This window comes from Dendrobates tinctorius, unplaced genomic scaffold (assembly GCF_039654945.1).
Source record: "Dendrobates tinctorius isolate UK_male_01 unplaced genomic scaffold, ASM3965494v1 ptg000196l, whole genome shotgun sequence".
Classification (NCBI taxonomy): domain Eukaryota; kingdom Metazoa; phylum Chordata; class Amphibia; order Anura; family Dendrobatidae; genus Dendrobates; species Dendrobates tinctorius.
In genome coordinates, this window is record NW_027361863.1 from 14,126,902 (window position 1) to 14,152,886 (window position 25,985).

Consider the following 25,985-nt stretch of genomic DNA (forward strand, 5'->3'; position numbering starts at 1 on the left):
TGGGTTTGACCGCCCACATTGCCAAACTAATCTCGTTTGAGATGATGCCCTTTCGGTTGGTGGAAAGCACAGCTTTCCGCGAACTCATGGCCTATGCAGTACCACGCTATGACCTACCCAGTCGCCACTTCTTCTCTCGCAAAGCCATCCCAGCCCTCCACCATCATGTGAAAGACCGCATTGTCCATGCACTCAAGCAGTCAGTGAGCGGAAAGGTGCACCTCACAACTGATGCATGGTCCAGTCGGCATGGCCAGGGCCGTTACGTGTCCATCACTGCGCACTGGGTTAATGTGGTGGATGCAGGGTCCACAGAGGACAGCGGTGGTGGGACAGTGCTGCCTAGCCCACGGTATAGGAAACAGTTGGCTGTAGGCGTTCGACCCTCCTCCTCCTCCACCTCCTCCAGAAGCGAAAGCTCGTCCACAGAGCGCAGTCGTACGAGCCCTCCATCTGCAGCTGCCACTGTTGCACACGATGTGTCCCCCTATCGAGCAGCTAGTGGAAAGCGTCAGCAGGCTGTGTTGCAGATGATGTGTTTGGGCGACAGACACACCGCCGAGGTGCTGGCCGAGTACTTGAAGCGACAAACTGAGTCATGGCTGGGCAGTGTACATCTTGAGGCAGGTAAGGTAGTTAGTGATAACGGCCGTAATTTTGTGGCAGCCATAGCCCTTTCAAAACTCAGCCACATACCTTGCTTGGCTCACACCTTGAACCTGGTGGTGCAGTGCTTCCTCAAAAATTATCCGGAGTTAACAGCCCTGCTCCAGAAGGTGCGAAGACTGTGCGCGCACATCCGCCGGTCGCCTGTACACTCCGTTCGTATGCAGAAACTGCAGCGATTGCTCCACCTTCCCAACCACCGCCTCATTATCGACATTGCAACAAGGTGGAACTCCACCCTGCACATGGTGGAGCGGCTGTGCGAGCAGAGGCAGGCCATAATGCATTTGTGGGAGGATACACGGCCAGGCACTTTGAGAGCAGACATGGAGTTGACAGGTGTGCAGTGGTCGAAGCTGAAAGACCTTTGTAAAGTCCTTCAGTGTTTTGAGGAATGCACACGGCTGGTAAGCGCAGACGACGCCATCCTAAGCATGAGCATCCCACTTATGCATCTGCTCATGCAAACTTTGACGCACCTTAAGGAGCAGGCGTCTGCAGCCAATGTTGATGAGGAGGAAGAGGAGGAGGGAATCCTTGATGACATTCAGCCATTGTCTGCTCAGGGACCTCTCCTGGACGAGGTGGAGGAAGAAGAGGAGGAGGAGGAGGATGATGGGGATGATTACTTAGGGGAGGAGGATGCATCTCGTGGGGCAAGTGAAAATGTTGGCGTGGCAAGGTCTGGTACAGGGTTTGTGCGTGACTGGAGGGATGTGGATTTGCCAGAAAGTGCTCCTCCACCCAGCACTCGCAGTGCATCATTGACACCGGGAACATTGGCCCACATGTCAGATTATGCCTTGCGGATCCTAAAAAGGGACCCCCGCATTGCCAAAATGATGAACGATGACGACTACTGGTTGGCCAGCATCCTGGATCCACGCTATAAAGGCAAATTACAAAACATCATGCCACAGGAGAACCTTGACCTAATATTGGCTAATAAACAAGCAACTCTGGTAAATCGGTTGCTTGAGGCATTCCCAGCACACAGCAGCGGTGATGGTTCTCACACGAGCCGTACGGGCTGGGGGCAGCTTGGCAGAGGTGTTCGTGGTGCACACAGCAGAAGTGGCGTTGGAGACAGAGGTTTCATGACAATGTTGTGGACTGATTTTTCAAATACCGCTCACACAACTGGTAATACTGCATCGATGGAAAGTGACAGGAGACAGCAGTTGTCAACTATGGTAACAAACTACTTTTCCTCCCATATCGATGTTCTCCCACACAGGTCATTCCCCTTTGACTATTGGGCCGCTAAACTGGACACCTGGCCTGAATTGGCCCAATATGCCTTACAGGAGCTCGCTTGCCCAGGTGCAAGTGTGCTATCGGAAAGAGTCTTCAGTGCAGCTGGATCAATCCTGACAGAAAAAAGGACCCGTCTGTCAACCCAAAATGTGGATGATCTAACCTTCATTAAAATGAACCACGTATGGGTTTCCAAGGATTTTGTCCCACCTTCCCCTGATGACACATAGGGTGACAGAAAAATGGCTTGCTTTGGTCCACCTCTTCCTGGTACTTCACCTATTTCGCCTTTTGCATCAGCTGAATGTCCAACATCAACATATGCCACTTTCTAAAACTCCCTAACTGTGCTGCCTCCCCCCCATGCCGTTGCCCTGGACAGGTGGGTAGGCCGACTCTTGGGCGCGGGCACTGGCACAGGGTCCCTCATAGTGCAATCAAGTGTCTCTGACGGTGGTGGTGCACACCCGCCGTCAGACACACCGCTGTACTATGAGGGGCCCAGTGCCAGTACCGACGCCCACGAGTGGGCCCCCCTTGCTTGGGCAGGGCCCCAGCATTTGCAATCTTTACCTCTCCCTGCTCCTCCGCTGTGTAATCTGGGCCGTCAAATCCATACTGTGCCTGACACCGTCTGAGCCTGCCTCCTGAGACATATATTTTGAATGTGTACGCTATCCATACATGTTATCCGGGGATACGGTACCCTTTCTAACCTTTGTGCAATCACGTGCAATCCATACTGGGCCTAACACCGTCTGAGCCTGCCTCCTGAGACATATATTTTGAATGTATACGCTATCCATACATGTTATCCAGGGATACGGTACCCTTTCTAACCTTTGTGCAATCACGTGCAATCCATACTGGGCCTAACACCGTCTGAGCCTGCCTCATGCTGTATAGACATATATTTTGAATGTGTACGCTATCCATACATGTTATCCAGGGATACGGTACCCTTTCTAACCTTTGTGCAATGACGTGCAATCCATACTGGGCCTAACACCGTCTGAGCCTGCCTCATGCTGTATAGACATATATTTTGAATGTGTACGCTATCCATACATGTTATCCGGGGATACGGTACCCTTTCTAACCTTTGTGCAATCACGTGCAATCCATACTGGGCCTAACACCGTCTGAGCCTGCCTCCTGAGACATATATTTTGAATGTGTACGCTATCCATACATGTTATCTGGGGATACGGTACCCTTTCTCACCTTTGTGCAATCACGTGTAATCCATACTGGGCGTGAGAACGGCTGGCGAGCTGTTAAGCAAGCTACAGCACCTGTCCAGACAAGTACAGGGATTCCCTAGCGAGGAGACTTATTTGATTGTTTTCAATGTTGGGACAGCAATTTTTGGGGAGCACTATACTCTGGAGAATGATAGATGGGGCCCACCATACACTGGAACATTCCAAAGGTGGACATCAGACACTGGAGCAGCATTTCCAGGGCCCATTATACACTAGAGCATTAGAAATGGGGCCCATTATGTTTGGAGCATTATTTGGGCCCATAAGACAGTGGAGCTTCATCCATGGGGACCAACATATACTGTAGCATTATGTGGAGCTCATCATATACTGTTTCAAACATTATATGGGACCAATGATTCTGTATGGAGAAATAGATGGGCCTCGTCATGAGATGTAAAAAGTGAGGTATTTTTCATTGTACTATACCGATATTTCTCTGCCGTATCGGAGCATGATGAGTTGTGGTATTATGTGTTAAAGGGGCGCTCTTTCGCCCAGGGCACATGAAAACCTGGAGCCAGCCCTCCCCCCCCACAGTTTGTAGCCAAATAACCCCCATTTTTCAGTGCGTAACTTGTATTATGAAGTTAATTAAGGTTGACAAGCTTAAGAAAGAAGAATTGATGCTTTTGGCATTCAAATGGGCACTGTAGGTGTGTTACCTGTCCTCCTCTCACTGCCGACTTTTATTCCCCATTGACTTACATTGGGTTTCGTGTTTCGTGACGACCCCGACTTTTCCCTATAATCGGACGATCTTGCTCGACCCGACTTTTGGAAAAGTCGGGTTTCACGAAACGAAACGCGACCCTAAAAAACCAAAAGTCGCTCAACTCTAATTATGAAGTTAATTAAGGCTGACAAGCTTAAGTAAGAAGAATTGATGCTTTTGTCATTAAAATGGGCACTGTAGGTGTGTTTCCTGTCCTCCTCTCACTGCCGACTTTTATTCCCCATTCTCACATTGGGTTTCGTGTTTCGGGACAACCCCGACTTTTCCCTATAATCGGACGATCTTGCTCGACCCGACTTTTGGAAAAGTCGGGTTTCACGATATGAAACTCGACCCTAAAAAACCAAAAGTCGCTCAACTCTACTGGGAAGGACTTTGTATGGACTTTATTGTCGTTTGTGCCAGAAAATCTCTTTTTGTTACTATTTAGGGCTTAATGGTTTATGAAGTAATAAAGAACCCAGAGACATTAAACTAAAAATGTTCCTCTGTCTACCTCAGGGAGCAGCTAAGTGAGACGACCTTTCACAATATCCTTTTGCATAGCCTGGCAAAAACGTAGTATGGACATGGTGCAAATCACGCTTGCGGAGTGGGCACAGATGATGGACCTCTGCACCCTTCTGCACAGTTTCAAAATAGCTGCTAAGATAGTTAGTGCTGACGACGCCGTCATCAGCATCACTATTCCGGACATCTACATGTTGGAGCAGACTTTGAAAAGCCTGAGGGAGGAGATGGTGGTCCCAGAAAAAGAGGGGGAAGCAGAAGAGGATACGGAAGCGATAACAATATCTCTAAGTTCTGGAGTGTCGTCGCACAAGCGGGTGCCATGGGAGGGTCAATTACAGTGATCAAGGGGGCTCATTGTATGAGACAAACTGTATGTGAAGGTGTAAAAGCCAAGGAACAAATTAAGGCTACTTTCACACTTGCGTTTTTTTGCGTTGCGTTGAGTACCATGCGCAGTGCAAACGCACATAAAAAATGCATCATGCGCTTGTGTGCATTTTTTGTGGGTTTGGGTGCGTTTTTAAAAAAAAAAAGCATGCCTTTTTTTGCGCATACGTGCGCATTACCATGCGTACCCATAGACTGTAATGGGTGTTTGGGTGGAAAAAAAACGCATTGCGTGCTCATGCGTTTTGGGGGGCAAGTCGGACACACAAAAAATGCAACAGGATGCATTTTGTGCGCCCAAGTGCACACTACAAAAAAACGCATGCGCATACTGACGCGTACAAACGCATGTGTATGCGCACCCATGTAAAGTATAGGAAAAAAAACGCATGCGTTTTTTGCGCAAAAAAAGCGCAAAAACCGCATGTTTGAAACCAGCCTAAGAAGGACGAGGAGGAAGAGGTGATGGACACCCAAAACTTAGGAGATGAAGGGGATAATGATTCCATCTCTGTTGTCTGTGGTTGAAGGGAAGGGGACAGAGGAAGCAACCTTGAGTGTTACCCTGCCACCAACACGCCATGGACTTGGACCTCATGTAAGCACCTGACGCATGAGTGTCATCTTGCTGCACTTCAACATGATGCCTGTATTCTTAGGGTTAGAAATAGTGCTGACTACTGGGTTGTCACTCTGTGAAATCCATGGTACAAGAGTAAATTTTGCCATATGCTTCCTCCCCTGGAAAGGGATGAACGCATGCTGGTGTATTGAAACATGCTTGTAGACAATCTTAAGATTGGTTTTCCCCAAGACAGCAGTGAGGCACACAGTGTGCATCGCAGTTCTACACTTCCAACCCTATGAACGTCAAGGCATCATCGCAAAAACATTAGCAGCAGCAGTAGTGCGAGTGGCAGAAGCAATTTCTGCGAGTCATTTCACATATTTTTTAGACCAGTCTGTGCACCAGCAGAACAAGCATCACAGAGTACAAGTCTGACACATTGTGAACGACTGGAGAGGATGGTGCAGGAGTATTTTGAGCTCAATATCAATGCCATCATGGATCTCCAATGACTTCTGCACCCCAGTCGCAGACTGCGCAGACTAGGTGATGGTGTAGTTTATAGAGTCATGTATTGATCTTGCGTTATTGCAGTCTGTGCCACCTTTATGGTGTCTTCTGTGCCTGCTGTTGCTACTGCTGCTGATGTTGCAAACAACTTTTTGAAATGTGGAGACTCGAAGTTGGGTTTCCATCTGGTGGTTTGCCTGTAGTGGAAGGTGTGTTAGAGGCCTATAATACTGTTTCTATTCTGTGGAAATGTATGTCTCTTTAGTGATGTGTGACAATAATTTTTGAAAATATGGAGATTTCTAATTAGCTTTCTTTCATGTATGCTGCCTATAGAAGTAGGGCTCCCAGACAGGCAGGCCTGTGCTTACTTTCACTCAACTACCTGTGTTAATATCCTTACATTTTTTTACCAATAGTACTCTATGAAACTGAGGTTTGTGTCAGTGTGGCATGGGTAAAAAAAACCTGTTGCATGAGGTATCAGGGCTCCCAGCAAAAAAGGCTTACACCGCTCCCTTAATCACCAAGTCTTCATTGAAACTCCAATTCAAAGCTGTAAATGCTGAGCCAGATCCTGAAACCTCATGCATGGCCAATGTCTGACTGCTGCTGTGCCATTAGCAAATTTCTACTGTGGGTCAGTTGATGCCACTTTTCATAGCATCTGCCCCTAATTTTAGCTGTTTGAGAAGCTTTTTGTCACCCTTTAAAGTGTTGTGGTTTGGTTTCCCATTGAAGTTAATGGGGTTAGGGTACGTTCGTCGAACTGTTTGGTGAACATTTACAGCGAACATCGTGACGTTCAGTGAACCGAACTAAACCGAACCTTGAAAGGTTCGCTCATCTCTACTTTATTATTATCTTGAGAATTATTGAGCTGTGACAAAAATAATTATGTGCTTTCCTGGAGAACTGTCCGTCTTGTCTACACATAGCTCCTTCAATAATTCTTTTCTATATTTCTCTGTGTCCGTATGCTGATAAACTGAAAGAAACAAAGTTTCTGAACATGAAAAAGTGAAAGCGACTGTTTCTCAGGTGTTACATCGACTAGCTAACGTAAAGTATCAGTTTATTAGTTAACATGAATATCTATGAGCGCTTATACACAAAATCAATTATCGTATATTCTCGCGTATAAGCCAAGATTTTCAGCCCATTTTTTTGGGTTAAAAGTCCCCCTCTCGGCTTATACGCGATTCATATACGCCAGGGGGTCGGCAGGGGAGTGGGGGAGTCAGATCATATACCGCTTCTCCCACGGTCTCAGGCTCCTTCCTTCAGCGGTCATGTGGTACCGCTAGTGTTGAGCATTCCGATACTGCAAATATCGGGTATTGGCTGATATTTGCTGTATCGTAATTCCGATACCGAGTACCAATATTTTTTCAATATCGGATACCAGAATCGGAAGTCCCCATAATGCAATGAGCCACTGTTGTGGCTGTGATTGGCTGCTGAAATGATGTCATCATGATGCACAGTCTGTGCGCTGTCGGTGGTCTGTACGGGCCTCTCGGGGGCCTGTGCCGGCTGTCGGTGGTCTGTACGGGCCTCTCGGGGGCCTGTGCCGGCTGTCGGTGGACTGTACGGGCCTCTCGGGGGCCAGTGCCGGCTGTCGGTGGTCTGTATGGGCCTCTCGGTGGCCTGTGCTGGCTGCCGGTGGTCTGTACAGGCCTCTCTGGGGCCTGTGCCGGCTGTCGGTGGTCGGTACGGGCCTCTCGGGGGCCTGTGCCGGCTGTCGGTGGTCTGTGCGGGCCTGCCGGGGGTCTTATGTGTGTGCAGGTATCGTCCGATGGGACTACAAGTCCCATCGGGCGATGCCTGCTACACTGACAGTGATTGACACATTTGCCAATGATGGGACAGTAGTAGTCCCATCATCCGGCTAATGTGTTGAATGTAAAAAAAACAAAAAAACAAACATACTACATACATACTACATTCATACTACATTCATACGACATACATACATACTACATACATGCTACATATATACTACATTCATACAACATTCATACAACATACATACATACTACATACATACTACATTCATACAACATACATACTACATTCATACTACATTCATACAACAAACATATATACTACATACATGCTACATATATACTACATTCATACAACAAACATATATACTACATACATGCTACATATATACTACATTCATACAACAAACATACATACTGCATACTACATACATACTACATTCATACATACATACTACATACATGCTACATATATACAACATTCATATACTGTATACTACATACATGTTACATATATACTACATTCATACAACATACATATATACTACATACATGCTACATACTACATACATGCTACATATATACTACATTCATACAACATACATACATATATACTGCATACAATACATTCATACAATACATACATATAGACATACAGTACATATAACATACAGTACATACTTACCATTACTTGTCACATTGTTCCCCGAGAGGCTGTACAAACCACCGGCAGCTGGCACAGGCCCCCGAGAGGCCTGTACAGACCACTGACAGCCGGCACAGGCCCCCGAGAGGCCCGCACAGACCACCGACAGACGGCACAGGCCCCCGGCAGGCCCGTACACAACACCGGCAGGCCGCACAGACCCCGCCCGCACACACAGACACGCACAGTGTCCGCTCACGCACCGCCCACACTCTTCCCCCCTCCCGAAAGGGTTTTTTTTAATTCCGATATTTCTGTCCCATTGACTTGAATGGGACTTCCGGTATCGGAATCGGCGATACCCGATACTTTTTTTGGATTGGCCCGATCCAATCCGATCCGATATTTCTCTATATCGGATGATATCGCTCAACACTAGGTACCGCTCATTAAAGTCATGAATATGCGCATATGACTTTAATGAGCACTACCACGTGACCGCTAAAGGAAGGAGCCTGAGACCGTGGGAGAAGCAGGGCTGCAGAGATCGTGCCAGGAGGGGGTAAGTATATGCAATATTCACCTGTCCCCAATCCACTGCTGGGCGCCGCTCTGTCCTCCGCATCCTCTGGCTGTGATGTTCAGGTCGGTGGGCGCGGTGACATAGATAGTGTGCACCGCGCCCTCTGATGCCTGAACATCACTGACAGAGTACCCGGAAGACAGAGCAGCAGCGTTGGAACGGGGACAGGTGAATATCTGAGGTGCCGGTTCCTGAGCCAGCTGTGACACCAGCACCTGTCCCCCATAGTGCGTCGGTGTCCCCGCCTGCTCAGTACACCGGCACCTGGCCCCCAGTGACAAGAGGTGAGTATGTCTTTTTTTATTTGCAGCAGTAGCATATGGGGCATAATCTATGGAGCATCTTATGGGGCAGCATATGGGGCATAATCTATGGAGCATCTTATGGGGCAACATATGGGGGCATAATCTATGGAGCATCTTATGGGGCAGCATATGGGGGCATAATCTATGGAGCATCTTATGGCGGCATAATCTATGGAGCATCTTATGGGGGCATAGTCTATGGAGCATTTCATGGGGCAGCATATGGGGCATAATCTATGGAACATCTTATGGGGCCATTATTAACCTTTGTGCAGCATTATATGGGGTGTATTTTGTATGGAGCATCTTATGGGGCCATCATGAACTGTATGGAGCATTATATGGGGCTTCTGAATCAATATGGATATTCGAAAATATTTAACCTAGTGATGTCTCAATTAATTTTACTTTTATTGGTATCTAGGCTTGGCTCTAGGCCTATAGGCGAGTCAATAAGTTTTCCCAGTATTTTGTGGCAAAATTAGGGAGGTCGGCTTATACTCGTTTCAGCTTATACACAAGTATATACGGTACTTACCAGAAGGACTGTCAGTCTTGTTCTCCTGGTAAAAGTCAGTTCTCATTTTGTTTTCTGTCTCAATGTGGTGATAAACTTCAAGAAACAAAATAAATCTGAGCATAAAAAAGGGAGACTGTTTCTCAGGTGTCAAAATGACCAAACTGACTCTTGAAACTGTTATGAGGACTGTTTGAGAAGATCTGACAACTCTTAAAAGGGCTTCCAAGGATATTTTTTGCACTAAACACTCAGTTTAACAGGCTCCAAAGCATTCTCTAGGTTGTAGACTTTCACCTCTGTTTAGTTCACTGGCCCTAGGGTGCATCCTTGGCTTAGTTGCTGGCTAGTGGAGTGAGTAGGCAGTAAACTAGTCGTATGGCCATGTCAGGACCAGTGGAACTATGACAAGAATAAAATCAACAGTCAGGAACGAGATCAAGAGGATAGCAGGAGACAGAAAAAAGGAGTGCAGAATCATCAGGCAAGAATCTGGATAATATTGTCCAGGGCAATCCAAGGGTCAGACAAAAAGGGAAGGGAATGCATGCTGGGACAGGTATCAGAATCAGAAATCAGGTAAAGCACCAGAGCTATAAAGATATTTCTTCTTACTTTGCCTGAGGTTCTTTATAAACATTTATAAATCTCTTTATTCATCTTGAAATCTCTCTATAGTAGAAAAGTAGATAATAGAAAAGTAATACAGGAAGAGGGGGAGGAGGGAGATGCAGCAGTGAGACTGTTCATTGTGAGAGAAGGGATCATGTTACAGAGACTTTGCCCTGTGAGAGGAAAGGAAGTGGGATCACAATTCATAGACTGTGCACTGTGAGAGGTGAGGGATCACCTTACAGAGATTGTGCGCTGGGAGAGGGGAGAAGGAGGGATCACTTTACAGAGACTGTGCCCTGTGAGAAGGGAGGAGGAGGGATCTCATTACATAGACTGTGCACTGTGAGAGATGAGGGATCACATTACAGAGATTTTGCACTGTGAGAGGGGAGGAGGAGGGATCACATTTCAGAGACTGTGCCCTGTGAGAAGGGAGGATGAGGGATCACATTAATTAGACTGTGCACTGTGAGAGATGAGGGAACACATTACAGAGATTGTGCCCTATGAAAGGAGTGGAAGAGGGATCACATTTCAGAAACTGTGCTGTGAGAATGAAGGTGGAGGTATCTCATTACAGTTTTTCAAAGTCAGCCTATGTATGAGTCAGATACAAGAGAAGTAGCAGGGCAGATACTAGTATGAATGAAGAATGAACATTATCTTTATAATAATATGAAAATGATTATTTTCAGAAAATTGTGAGAGACAAAATTTACAAATCTGTTTCTGAGATTTCCAAGAAATAAATACAGAATCAATTGGGTAAAAATGGAACACAAGGTATACGCAAGTCATGTGCAGGACATTTATCAACACTGCTGTACTAAAAGAGTTATGCATAGTCATATCATAGGTGTACAGAACATAGCAATAATATCTGTGACAATGACCAGGTCCTGGCAGCCTATAAGAGTTGTCATACATACCAAATGTGTCAATCACACGGATGATAATAATGATGGTTACTAAGAGGACAGTAACGATCACAACTTTCCAGAAAGGATTCCAAATTATAGGCTTTTCTGTAAGAATTAAGAAAAAAACACAATCATTATGAAATATGTAATGCTGGATTCACAGTTACACTGCTCATTGGGCTAATATAATATCCTCCATGCTGCTGCTGCTTTTTTGAGCTTGTGCTTCAAATGAATAGAGGAGCATGAATCTCCCATGGCTGTGTGTTTTGTGTGTAGGGTCGGTGGGCCGGGCTGGGGGGTGGTCCCTTTGGATACCGCGCAGTAGCGTACAGACACAAGCTGGAGGCAAGTTTCGGGTGCAACAGGTCAAAGTTTATTCTTTCCCTCACCGTCCGCCAGACGGCCTCACAGCACACAGCACTTTCCTTCACAGTTCTCTGGTTACAGAACACAGGGTGACACACTTTCTCCAGGGATGTATATTTACGTACCGTCCCCTTTTACACTCTCTGATGCTCTGACAGCTCCGTCACTGTGGCTGCCTTAGGCCTGTACACCAACAGTAATGTTACTGGTCAAGCGTCGTTCCAATACAGTGTCCCACACCCGGAGCCTCGTCTATACTGCGGTACTTCATGTCAGGACCACCCCCTTGACTTCCTTTCTCCTCAGTCCCCCTGGTAAACAGGCCGGGAACAGGAAGTATGGCTACCAACCCACCACAAAATATCGCAGACAGACGCGTGATGTTACTTTGCGTCATCGGAGGGCACCGGTGTCCCCAGCTGGAGCTTCCGGCAGGGTAGATAAGCGCCGGGGCCGTAAAAGCGCCTCAGTGGCTCCAATGAGGCGCAGCAGGTCAGATTTAGCACCCGCAGCCCGCTGCACTTCAGCAGCACCGGTCCCTCCTGACGCTCTGCTTCTCGACGAAGAGGATTCCATGCTTCAAGCACCGGTTCTCCCACTCAGCTCACCTAACATGGAAGGATTGAGCTCTAGTGGCACCGCAGAACATCTCCAGGAATCAGCTGGAAGGGGTGAGAACTTTATGTTACCCCAGTCTGTATCCCACTCTGATTTTAAGTGCCCTATTAGAAATGCAGTTGCTGATGTTATTGGGGAAGCCATTAGCTCAGCTCCTCATATGAGTCCTAGCGTAGCTATTACCCCTTCAGTGCCTAATGCTCTCCCTGTTAAAAATACCTTTAAGGAGCCTCTTACATGCAATCTTTCTCCGCTAGGATTTCATCTGAGCTCCTCAGTTAAGGAACTCATTTGGAATAATGAATACAGAGATCTGTTTTCTCTCCTCCCTCATAAGGATCAGAAGTTTAGAGCTGATAAAAGGGATGACAAGCCTGAGCTTGATGATTCTAGGCTTATGTCAGCCAGATCCTTTACAAATTGGATGCAGGCTTTTCCTATCTATTCTAAAAAAAAATAAAAAAAAAATAAATAAATAAAAAAAAAATAAAAAACAAATCTGAACTGAGAAAAGTAAGTTAATGTGTATGCACAATGTAAGTGCATATTAACACATGACCATTAACCAGAGAAAACAAAAAGCAAAAAACACAAATATAACTAAAAAGTAAAAAATATACTGCAAATAATGCATAAAGGTAATGATAATAATAAGGGTATTTAGTAAACATAATTTTGATCAAAATAATGTACAAGCCATCCCGCCACGTCACGGCAACCCTTGTGGGACAGTCCCTACTCTAGTATTTAAAACCTTTTCACTTGCCAAGTGGCGTGAATGTGAATAAGGGTCGAGCGACTGAACCACTAGTAACAGCTTAGGCCAGACTGGATGGCTTTCCCAGCTCAGAAAGAGGGCGGTCACACCCATATATGCACTGAATGCACAATGAAATGAATAAAAAACAAATCTGAACTGAGAAAAGTAAGTTAATGTGTATGCACAATGTAAGTGCATATTAACACATGACCATTAACCAGAGAAAACAAAAAGCAAAAAACACAAATATAACTAAAAAGTAAAAAATATACTGCAAATAATGCATAAAGGTAATGATAATAATAAGGGTATTTAGTAAACATAATTTTGATCAAAATAATGTACAAGCCATCCCGCCACGTCACGGCAACCCTTGTGGGACAGTCCATACTCTAGTATTTAAAACCTTTTCACTTGCCAAGTGGCGTGAATGTGAATAAGGGTCGAGCGACTGAACCACTAGTAACAGCTTAGGCCAGACTGGATGGCTTTCCCAGCTCAGAAAGAGGGCGGTCACACCCATATATGCACTGAATGCACAATGAAATGAATAAAAAACAAATCTGAACTGAGAAAAGTAAGTTAATGTGTATGCACAATGTAAGTGCATATTAACACATGACCATTAACCAGAGAAAACAAAAAGCAAAAAACACAAATATAACTAAAAAGTAAAAAATATACTGCAAATAATGCATAAAGGTAATGATAATAATAAGGGTATTTAGTAAACATAATTTTTTGTTTTCCTATCTATTCTGCAGTGCTAGGAGAAAAGTACCCTAATCTTTGCAGCAAGCTTTTCATACACTTCGATATTATATTAGCGGCTTACAGAAATTTTGGCGGTTTTGCTTGGCTTAGCTACGATAAGGAATTTCGCCAAAAGCTAGCCATTCATCCGGAAGTTAAATGGGGGGCTAAAGATGTGGGTCTTTGGATCAATTTAATGCTCCCTCAGCATAATACTGCGGCTAAGCAAGGCCCATCTGCTTCCCTGAAAAGGGGTGTCTGCTTTGCCTTTAACGATTCCTTTTGCAAATGGAACAGTAGCTGTCCAGACACGAATGCTCTTTCTGTGGAAATACCCACCCCATTTAAAAATGCTTTAAGAACCAATCAGCTCAGCAATCATCCATCAAGGATTCTAATTCAAAAGGCAGTGACTCCAGTGAAACTGGAAAAAATGCTTTTTTGGCTAAGCAGATATCCAGATCAGCAGAGCAGTAATCTACTTTTCTTGGGTTTTTAATAGTTTCTATATCCCCCCATTCAAAGGCATTGGTTTAAAATGGTTAAGAATTTGCCATCACTATACGCACATATTGATGTTGCTAAAAAGAAAATTGTTAGCGAAATTAACAATGGTAGGATTGCTGACCCCTTTTCTCTTCCCCCTTTTCCCAATTTCAGGGTTTCTCCTTTAGGCATCATGCCTAAAAAAGAGAATAGGTCATTCCGTTTAATTCACCATTTATCTTTTCCTTATGGGGCCTCTTTAATTGACAAAGTATATCCCTCTTCATGCTCCGTTAACTATGTATCCTTTGATACTGCTATTGATAAGCTGAGGCAATTCGGTCAGTAAGCTCAGATGTCCAAATTCGATATTAAATCCGCATTCAGACTTAACATAGTAACATAGAAACATAATTAGTAAGGCCGAAAAAAGACATTAGTCCATCCAGTTCAGCCTATAAAATCCTGTCAGAATAAATCCCCAGATCTACGTCCTTCTAAAGAACCTAATAACTGTAAGATACAATATTGTTACGCTCCAGGAAGACATCCAGGCCTCTCTTGAACCCTTCGACTGAGTTCGCCATCACCACCTCCTCAGGCAGGGAATTCCAGATTCTCACTGCTCTAACAGTAAAGAATCATCTTCTATGTTGGTGGAAAAACCTTTTCTCCTCCAGACGCAGAGAATGCCCCCTTGTGACCGTCACCTTCCTTGGTTTAAACAGATCCTTGGAGAGATATTTGTATTGTCCCCTTATATACTTATACATGGTTATTAGATCGCCCCTCTGTCGTCTTTTTTCTAGACTAAATAATCCTAATTTTGCTAATCTCTCTGGGTATTGTAGTTCCCCCATCCCCTTTATTAATTTTGTTGCCCTCCTTTGTACCTGCTCTAGTTCCATTATATCCTTCCTGAGCACCGGTGCCCAAAACTGTACACAGTACTCCATGTGCGGTCTAACCAGAGATTTGTACAGAGGCAGTATAATGCTCTCATCATGTATCCAGGCCTCTTTTAATGCACCCCATGTTCCCGTTTGCCTTGGCAGCCGCTGCCTGGCACTAGCTGCTCCAGGTAAGTTTATCATTAATAGGATCCCCAAGTCGTTCTCCATGTCAGATTTACCCAGTGGTTTCCCGTTCAGTGTGTAATGGTGATATTGATTCCTTCTTCCCATGTGTATAACCTTACATTTATCATTGTTAACCCCTTCATGACCAATGACGCCACATAGGCGTCATGAAAACTGGTACAAATCTGACCAGTGACGTCTATGTGGCGTCATGACTTTAAAGCCCCCCTGCGGGTCGGGTGACCTAGGTCACTGAAAGGTCACCTGACCTGCAGATACAGGGGGCTTTGTACTTCACCACGGGGGGCGTGGCTTCGCCCCCACGTGGCTACGATCGCTCTGATTGGCTGTTAAAAGTGAAACAGCCAATCAGAGCGATAGTAATATTTCATCAATGATCCCCCCCTCACCCCCCCGATACCTCCTGAGTCCCCCCTTCGCTCCCGGTGTCCCGTGGGTCTGGATGATGGGCGGCGCCATCTTTTATTTTTCCATTAGGGTTAGGGTGAAAAGAGGGTTAGGGTTAGGGTTGGAAAGAGGGTTAGGGTTGGAATTAGGGTTAGGGTTGGAATTAGGGTTGGGGTTGGAATTAGGGTTCACTTTGGAATTAGGGTTAGGCTTGTGGTTAGGGTTATGGTTAGGGTTGGGATTAGGGTTAGGGATGTGTTGGGGTTAGGGCTGTGGTTAGGGATGTGTTGAGGTTAGGGTTGGAGTTAGAATTGAGGGGTTTCCACTGTTTAGGCACATCAGGGGTCTCCAAACGCGACATGGTGCAACCATTGATACCAGCCAATTTTGCGTTCAAAAAGTCAAACGGTGCTCCCTCCCTTCCAAGCCCCGACGTGTGCCCAAACAGTGGTTTACCCCAACATATGGGGTATCAGCGCACTGTGGAAAAATTGCACAACAACTTTTGGGGACTAATTTCTCCTGTTATCCTTGGGAAAATAAAAAATTGGGGGCTAAAAAATTATTTCTGTGGAAAAAAATTATGTTTTCATTTTCACGTCTCTGCATTATAAACTTCTGTGAAGCACTTGGGGGTTCAAAGTGCTCACAACACATCTACATACATTCCTTGGAAGGTCTAGTTTCCAAAATGGGGTCACTTGTGGGGGGTTTCCACTGTTTAGGCACATCAGGGGCTCTGCAAACGTAATGACAACCGCAAACTATTCCATCAAAGTCTGCATTTCAAAACGTCACTACTTCCATTCCGAGCCCTGACGTGTGCCCAAACAATGGTTCCCCCCACATATGGGGTACCAGCGTACTCAGGACAAACTGGACAACAACTTTTGGGGTCCAATTTCTCCTGTTACCCTTGTGAAAATAAAAAATTGCGAGCTAAAAAATCATTTTTTGAGGAAAAAAAATTATTTTTTATTTTCATGGCTCTGCGTTATAATCTTCTGTGAAGCACTTGGGGGTTCAATGTGCTCACCACACATCTAGGCAACTTCCTTATGGGGTCTAGTTTCCAAAATGGGGTCACTTGTCAGGGGTTTACACAGTTTAGGTACATCAAGGACTCTGCAAATGTAACATGACGCCTGCAGACCATTCCATCAAAGTCAGCATTTCAAAATGTCACTACTTCCCTTCCGAGACCTGACGTGTGCCCATACAGTGGTCCCCCCCTCCACATATGGGGTATCAGCGTACTCAGGACAAATTGGACAACAACTTTTGTGGTCCAATTTCTCCTGTTACCCTTGTGAAAAAAAAATTGCGAGCTAAAAAATCTTTTTTTGAGGAAAAAGAAATGATTTTTTATTTTCATGGCTCTGCGTTATAATCTTCTGTGAAGCACTTGGGGGTTCAAGGTGCTTGCCACACATCTAGATAAGTTCCATAAGGGGTCTAGTTTCCAAAATGTGGTCACATGTGGGGGGGTTTCTACTGTTTAGGTACACAGGGGCTCTGCAAATGTAACATGATGCCCGCAGACCATGCCATCAAAGTCAGCATTTCAAAATGTCACTACTTCCCTTCCGAGCCCCGACGTGTACCCAAACAGTGGTTCCCCCCACATATGGGGTACCAGCATACTCAGGACAAATTGTACAACAACTTTTGGGGTCCAATTCATCCTGTTACCCTTGTGAAAATAAAAAATTGCGAGCTAAAAAATCATTTTTTGAGGAAAAAAAATTATTTTTTATTTTCATGGCTCTGCGTTATAAACTTTTGTGAAGCACTTGGGGGGTTAAAAGTGCTCACTATGCATCTAGATACGTTCCTTAGGGGGTCTAGTTTCCAAAATGGGGTCATTTGTGGCAGAGCTCCAATGTTTAGGTACACAGGCGCTCTCCAAACATGACATGGTGTCCGCTAACGATTAGAAGTAATTTGCATTTCAAAAAGTCAAATGGCGCTCCTACCCTTCTGAGCCCTGCCGTGCGCCCAAACAGTGGTTCCCCCCCACATATGAGGTATTGGTGTACTCAGGAAAAACTGGACAACAACTTTTGTGGTCCAATTTCTCCTGTTAGCCTCGTGAAAATTAAAAATAGCGTGCTAAAAAATCATTTTTGAGGAAAAAAAAATATTTTTTATTTTCACTGCTCTGTTATAAACTTTTGTGAAGCACGTGGGGGTTCAAAGTGCTCACTACACATCTAGATAAGTTCCATAAGGGGTCTAGTTTCCAAAATGGGGTCACTTGTGGGGGAGCTCCAATGTTTAGGTGCACAGGGGTTCTCGAAATGCGACATGGTGTCCGATAACGATTGGAGCTAATTTTCCATTCAAAAAGTCAGATGGTGCTCCTTCCTTCCGGACCCTGCCGTGCGCCCAAACAGTGGTTTATGACCATATATGAGGTATCTGTGTACTCAGGAGAAATTGCCCAACACATTTTAGGATCCATTTTATCCTGTTGCCCATGTGAAAATGAAAAAACTGAGGCTAAAAGAAATTTTTTGTGAAAAAAAAGTACTTTTTTTTACGGATCAATTTGTGAAGCACCTGGGGGTTCAAAGTGATCATTATGCATCTAGATAAGTTCTGTGGGGGGTCTAGTTTCCAAAATGGGGTCACTTGTTGGGGAGCTCCAGTGTTTAGGCACACAGGGGCTCTCCAAACGCGACATGGCAACCGCTAAATATTCAAACATATTTTCCATTCAAAAAGTCAAATGGCGCTCCTTCCCTTCCGGACCCTGCTGTGCGCCCAAACAGTGGTTTATAACCACATATGAGGTATCAGTGTACTCATGAGAAATTGCCAAACAAACTTTAGTCTCCATTTTATCCTGTTGCCCATGTGAAAATGAAAAAATTGATGCTAAAAGAAAATTTTGGTGGAGAAATTAAAATGTCCATTTGTTCTTTCCACGTTGCTTTAGTTCCTGTGAAACACCTGAAGGGTTAATAATCTTCTTGAATGTAGTTTTAAGTAGCTTGAGGGGTGCAGTTTTTAGAATGGTGTCACTTTTGGGTATTTTCTGCCATATAGACCCCTCAAAGTGACTTCAAATGTGAGGTGGTCCCTAAAAAAAATGGTTTTGTAAATTTTGTTGTAAAAATGAGAAATCGCTGGTCAAAATTTAACCCTTATAACTTCCTAACAAAAAAAAATTTGTTTCCAAAATTGTGCTGATGTAAAGTAAACATGTGGGAAATGTTATTTAGTAACTATTTTGTGTCACATCACTCTCTGGTTTAACAGAATAAAAATTCAAAATTAGAAAATTGCGAAATTTTCAAAATTTTCGCCAAATTTCTGATTTTTTCACAAATAAATGCAAAAATTATCGACCTAAATTTACCACTAAGGCCGGTTTCACATTTGCGCTTTTGAGCGCAGCGACGGCGCATGTGTCCTGTTGCATTTTGGTTGTGCTCGGCGCACCGTCAAAAGGACGCATGCGCCGCCAAACGCAGACTGTGCGCAGACTGCGCACGGCCTGCGCCCTCTGTGATGAAGATGGGGACGCACGACGCATGCAACGTCATGCACCCGGAGGCGGAAATACCGGTGGAGGCGGGGCAGGGGGCGGGGCTTAGCGGCGGCCGTGCGCAAGCCGTCGCTGCGCTCAAAAGCGCGAATGTGAAACCGGCCTAACATGAAGCCCAATATGTCATGAAAAAACAATCTCAGAATCGCTAAGATGCGTTGAAGCGTTCCAGAGTTATTACCTCATAAAGGGACACTGGTCAGAATTGCAAAAAATGGCCAGGTCATTAAGGTCAAAATAGGCTTGGTCATAAAGGGGTTAAACTGCATCTGCTACCTTTCGGCCCAAGTTCCCAACTTATCCAGATCCATCTGTAGCAGAATACTATCTTCTCTTGTATTGACTGCTTTACATAGTTTTGTATCATCTGCAAATATCGATATTTTACTATGCAAACCTTCTACCACATCGTTAATAAATATGTTGAAGAGAAGAGGTCCCAACACCGACCCCTGCGGTCCCCCACTGGTCACAGCGACCCAGTTAGAGAATATACCATTTATAACCACCCTCTGCTTTCTATCACTAAGCCAGTTACTTACCCATTTACACACATTTTCCCCCAGACCCAGCATTCTCATTTTGTGTACCAACCTCTTGTGTGGCACGGTATCAAACGCTTTGGAAAAATCAAGATATACCACATCCAATGACTCACCTTGGTCCAGTCTATAGCTTACCTCTTCATAAAAACTGATTAGATAGGTTTGACAGGAGCGATTCCTCATAAACTCATGCTGATATGGAGTTACACAGTTATTCTTATTGAGATAATCCAGAATAACATACCTCAGAAACCCTTCAGATATTTTACCAACAATAGAGGTTAGACTTACTGGCCTATAATTTCCAGGTTCACTTTTAGAGCCCTTTTTGAATATTGGTACCACATTTGCTATGCGCCAGTCCTGTGGAACAGACCCCGTCGCTATAGAGTCTCTAAATATAAGAAATAATGGCTTGTCTATTACATTACTTAGTTCTCTTAGTACTCGTGGGTGTATGCCATCCAGACCCGGAGATTTATCTATTTTAATCTTATTTAGCCGGTTTTGCACCTCTTCTTGGGTTAGATTGGTGACCCTTAATATAGAGTATTCTTTGTCTCTCGGCATTTCATTTTCCACCGTGAATACCGTGGAGAAGAAGGTGTTTAATATATTAGCTTTTTCCTCATCATCTACAACCATACTTTCCTCACAATTTTTTAATGGGCCTACACTTTCACTTTTGATTCTTTTACTATTGATATAGTTGAAGAACAGCTTGGGATTAGTTTTACTCTCCTTAGCAATGTGCTTCTCTGTTGCCTTTTGGCAGCTTTAATTAGCTTTTTAGATAAAGAATTTTTCTCCTTATAGTTTTTTAGAGCTTCAGCGGTGCCATACTGCATTAGTAGTTTAAATGCTTTCTTTTCACTGTTAATTGCCCCTCTTACTTTTTTGTTTAGCCACATTGGGTTTTTCCTATTTCTTGTCCTTTTATTCCCACAAGGTATAAACTGCTTACAGTGCCTATTAAGTATGTTCTTAAACATTTCCCATTTATTTTCTGTATTCTTATTTCTGACGACATTGTCCCAGTCAACCAGATTAAGGGCATCTCTAAGCTGGTCAAACTTTGCCTTCCTAAAGTTCAGTGTTTTTGTGACTCCCTGACATGTGCCCCTAGCGAAAGACAAATGAAACTGTACAATATTGTGGTCACTATTTCCTAGATGCCCAACAACCTGCAGATTTGTTATTCTGTCAGGTCTGTTAGATAGTATTAGGTCTAAAAGTGCTGCTCCTCTGGTTGGATTCTCACCAATTGTGAAAGATAATTATTCTTGGCTATTAGCAGAAACGTGTGGCCTTTATGGGTTCCGCAGGTCTCTGTTTCCCAGTTAATATCCGGGTAGTTAAAGTCCTCCATAAGAAGGACCTCATTATAGGTTGCAGCTTCATCTATCTGCCTTAGTAGTAAACTTTCCATGACTTCTGTTATATTTGGGGGTTTGTAACAGACCCCAAAGAGAATTTTGTAACTATTTTTCCCTCCATGTATTTTGACCCATATGGACTCGACCTCCTCATTCCCTTCTCTAATATCTTCCCTTAAAGTGGACTTTAGACAAGACTTTACATAAAGACAAACCCCTCCTCCTCTCCGATTCTTACGATCCTTTCTAAACAGACTGTAACCCTGTAAGTTAACTGCCCAGTCATAGCTTTCATCTAACCATGTCTCGGTTATTCCCACTATGTCATAGTTACCTGTAGATATTTCTGCTTCTAGTTCTTCCATCTTGTTTGTCAGGCTTCTGGCATTTGCGAGCATGCATTTTAGAGAATTTTGCTTTGTTCCAATCTCCTACCTGTTGATTGTTTTAGAAATTTTCTTACCTCCCTTCTGAGTATGTTGTCTTGGATCTTTTTTGCCACACCTAATATCATTCATCAGTATAATATCTGGTTTCATGTTCGTGTCTAACGTTTTTCTTCCCATCCCCTCTTCTTCTAGTTTAACTCTCTCCTGATGAGTGTAGCGAGTCTTCTGGCGAATGTGTGTTTCCCAGGTTTGTTGAGGTGTAGTCCGTCTCTGGCGAGGAGTCTATCGTACAGGTAATTCACACCGTGGTCCAGGAATCCGAATCCTTGTTGTCTGCACCATCATCTTAGCCAGTTGTTCGCATCAAGGATCCTGTTCCATCTCCTGGTGCCATGCCCATCTACTGGAAGGATAGAAGAAAAAACTACCTGTGCATCCAGTTCCTTTACTTTCTTCCCCAACTCTTCAAAGTCCTTGCAGATTGTCGGTAGGTCCTTCCTTGCCATGTCATTGGTGCCAACATGTATCAGAAGAAATGGGTGGAGTTCCTTGGAACTGATGAGCTTTGGTATCCTATCGGTCACATCCTTGATCTTTGCACCTGGGAGGCAGCATACTTCTCTTGCGGTTATATCCGGTTTGCAGATGGCTGCTTCTGTGCCTCTCAGTAGTGAGTCTCCCACCACTACCACTCTTCTCGCTTCTTCTCCCCGTTCATCCTGACGGTTTTAGTTCTCTAGGTTTTACATTTCAGGAACAATTCTTTTTTGACAGATGCTTGCCAATTGGCTTTGCTGTATCCTGTTTTTATTTTGAGACCTTTTCATCCTTTCTACACTGGGTTTTAGAATACATTTGTAAAGATGCTGCTGTGTTGCATTATCTGGACGATTTTCTTTTTTTTTGCCCTCCTAAATTTTTGCAGCTCTGTGATAATTTTGGAGTGCCCATTGCTAAAGAAAAAACGGTTTTACCTACCACTTCGCTCGTTTTTTTAGGCATCACCCTGGACTCCGTCAAAGTGGAATGTAGCCTCCCTCTAGACAAAGCTTTTAAATTACACTATGCGCTTCAGAATTTCATACTTCGGAATAAAATTACTCTAAAGGAGTTACAATCGTTGCTGGGTTTGCTAAATTTTACTCTAAGAATTATCCCCATGGGTTGAGCCTTTTCTAGGCGGCTCTACGACACAACAAAAGGAGTTTCCTCTTCTAGTCGTCACATTAGGATTTGCTCCGAAATGAAAGATGACACCAGAGTCTGGTGTACGTTTTTGTCAAACTTTAATGGAAAGTCATGCTAGCAATCTGTTTTTGTTTTAGCTGATTCTTTGCCTTTTAGTTTTTCGATTCATAAGGATTTTGGCTGCGGCGCTTTTTGTTTTTCCCATTGGGTGATGTTTCCTTGGCCGGATTTTTGGTCAAAGGAAAAATCAGTTATGAATCGTTCGGCATTAGAACTTTTTTCGTTTTTTCTATGTATTTTTCTTTGGGGTTCCCTGCTGAAGAACTCTAGGATAATTTTACTTTCTTTAGATCAAGGGTTTGTTTTTTCGATTAACACTTCATCATCAAAAAATTTATGGGCATCTAAAATTCTAAGACAGCTTGTTTTGTTGTGTCTGAAATTTAACATTTGGATTAAAGCTGTGTACCCATGTTGCGGATTGTATGCATTTTTGCCGCATTTTTCACCACGACAACGCTGCGAAAACGCATACAGAACGCACCCCATGCATTGCTATGGCATTTTTTTTCCCCTCCTCTCTACAAATCAACAAAATGATGGACGGATGATATTTTTGTTGAAGTTGCATGAAGAGGTCACAAAAATTTTAAATTCGGGAGAAGCCACTTTTTTTGTAAAATTTAAGGCGAATTCCACTCTCCTGAATTTGAGTCATTCATTTCTATTGTTTAGTTAGAAAATCAGAAGTTCCAAAAAAGGTTTAAAGACCGTGCTTAGCTCCATATCATTATGTCTGGCAAATTTTTACCTGTGATTGGTAACCACTTTCAATGTGTGGGCTGACCTGACTTTATGATAATTGCTGAACGAGTCGGCCAATCTAAAAATTGTAAAGGACTTGGTCTCAGGAAAAAGGGAGAGATATTTGGTGCTGCTGGTATCAAAAATTAGACTACTACATGTTCACATGCAGCATTTTTTGCTGTGATTTATTATGCTAGTAAAAGCTGCTTTTTACAGTGCCAGCTATAGGCATGAGTTTTCAGAAATATGCACACACTTATCTTTTTTTTTTTCTAACTTTGATAATTGTAGCATTTTTAAAATCTGCAGTGCCACAATTCTTTCAGTGTTTTTACAGCATTTTTTCACCCATAAAAAGCAATGAGTGTGAAAAATACACTGCAAAAATTGATTGAGGGAGACACTTAGCTTCACATCTTTCCTGTAGACGATTGATTCCATTCTCTTTTGTACTTCAAATTTTTGTATATATTTTTCATTTTCTTAACATTTTTTTAAATTTTTTTACTATTCTATGACTGTTTGTTCTTGATCTGTTAACCGGATACCCCTTCTTTTTGTCATCTTCTAGCCCCGACCTTGATTTTAGCCCATACATTCCATGTTCTGATATAATCTGAACACTAGGCTGTAACATTTCAAGACAGCGTCAAACAAGAATGATTTCTTAAAACAGATAATTATGCACGATGGAAGGTTTTATTTATGTCTGCAACCATCGTTTGGTAAAGGGATGTATATAGTCAATCATCAGCAGTTCTTGTTGCACTAAACTATCTGTGCACTGTTTATATTGCAGATCATTTCCACTGTTGTATGTTATAATCTAGATGGTATTGACTCTATGAATCTCTGTGCTTCTACTGTAGAACTCACCTATTCTACCATTGTTGTTAGAAACTTTCAGATGTCCGTGATTGCTGAAGTGCATATGAGCGCTCTGCTCTCTGCCTCCCCCACATCACCGGTAGAGTTGAGCAAATTTTTCAAAATTCTGTTCCGATTACGATCGGCCTTGATTACTGTTTTTGCAATATTCGCAGAACACAGCCGAACGTCATTGGAGTCAATGAGAGTAGAAATTACAAATATGTTCCGAACCGATCATCAAACATAAATTCAGCATGAATAGGGTACCAATATGGCACGAATATGTCAAATTCAGATTCGTCGACCAATTACAAACAAATTCGCTCAACTCTAATCACCAGGCTTCTTAATGATGTCTGTGCAAGCACGGGAGCCATGGTGATGCTTCCCATGCATGTGCAGAGGAACTGCGGCACCTTGTTTGATGTTTCGGTGGGTTTGTGGAGGATCACTCATGCGCCGCTCCACTCAGGGCTTGTATAACGGACGCCAATGGTACTTAAACTCGCAATATGTTGTTTGGGGCACAGGATCTCCCCCCTGCTGAAGCAAAATACTGAATATTTTGAAACGCACATTTGGGACTGGTCCCAGGGTGGACCGTGACATTGGCATATACATCTGCCTTACTTATGGGTATGAATTTGTGGCATACATGTTGAAATCTTCATAAATCTGGTTGTAGAAAATTTCAAAAATATGTTTACGAGACGTAAGTTTGATAATCTAAATTGCCAACAGAGAAGGGCCCTTGATAAATTGCAAACCTTGGATGATGTAGTTTTCAAGGCAGCAGATAAGGGGGGAAGCATTGTGATCTGGTCTATTGAGAAATATGAGAAAGAGTAATTTTGCCAAATTAAGATAAAGATACTTGTCACGCTGGTGGGTTGTGGACCCACTGTACCAAGTGATGGGCTTACAATGGAGGGGCGTAATTAAGCGGCTACCTGGTCTTCACTAGAGCCTCTGATGATGAGGTTAGACTTGAGCTGCCAGTAGACACCAGGTACCACACCAGGGCAGTCCCCGATACTGCGGTAGCTGACCCCAGGACAGATCCTTATGCATAATTTTTTTGTATTTAAAGATTGTTTCTATTTACAGAAATGTGACACTACAATGGGCACAGCTGGTACACCCTCATATGACAACCCCTTCTTGGGATTTTGGGAGAGGTACGCTTTTGGTGATGGGGTAAGGTGGCTGTGGATCATGTGCAGTTTTGACTTAGATTTGTCAGGGTCCTGTCAGCGCCAGCGTGCAGCCTCCGCTGAGCAGGGACTCACCCGCACTGTAGGGGGGCCCGGGGTCAGGTACAGCTGGGAAGCACAGACAAACAGGACCTGGGGACGCTGAAGTTTAGCAAGCAGTGAAGGACCTAAGGTCATGGGGCGGGACTTAGCGTCCTGCTTCCAGAGATCGGCAGGACGAAACTACAGGAATGCTCAACGTCAGGCAAACGGGCTCATACACAGAGATAGCAGTAAAGTACCAGGGATGAGATAG

The 25,985-nt window shown here is 43.9% G+C and overlaps 1 pseudogene; it reads right to left on the bottom strand.

The window, feature by feature from the left end:
- Positions 1–24,537, bottom strand: part of LOC141056088 (CD209 antigen-like protein C) — a 94,403-nt pseudogene extending 69,866 nt beyond the window's left edge.
- Positions 24,538–25,985: the final 1,448 nt, after the last annotated feature.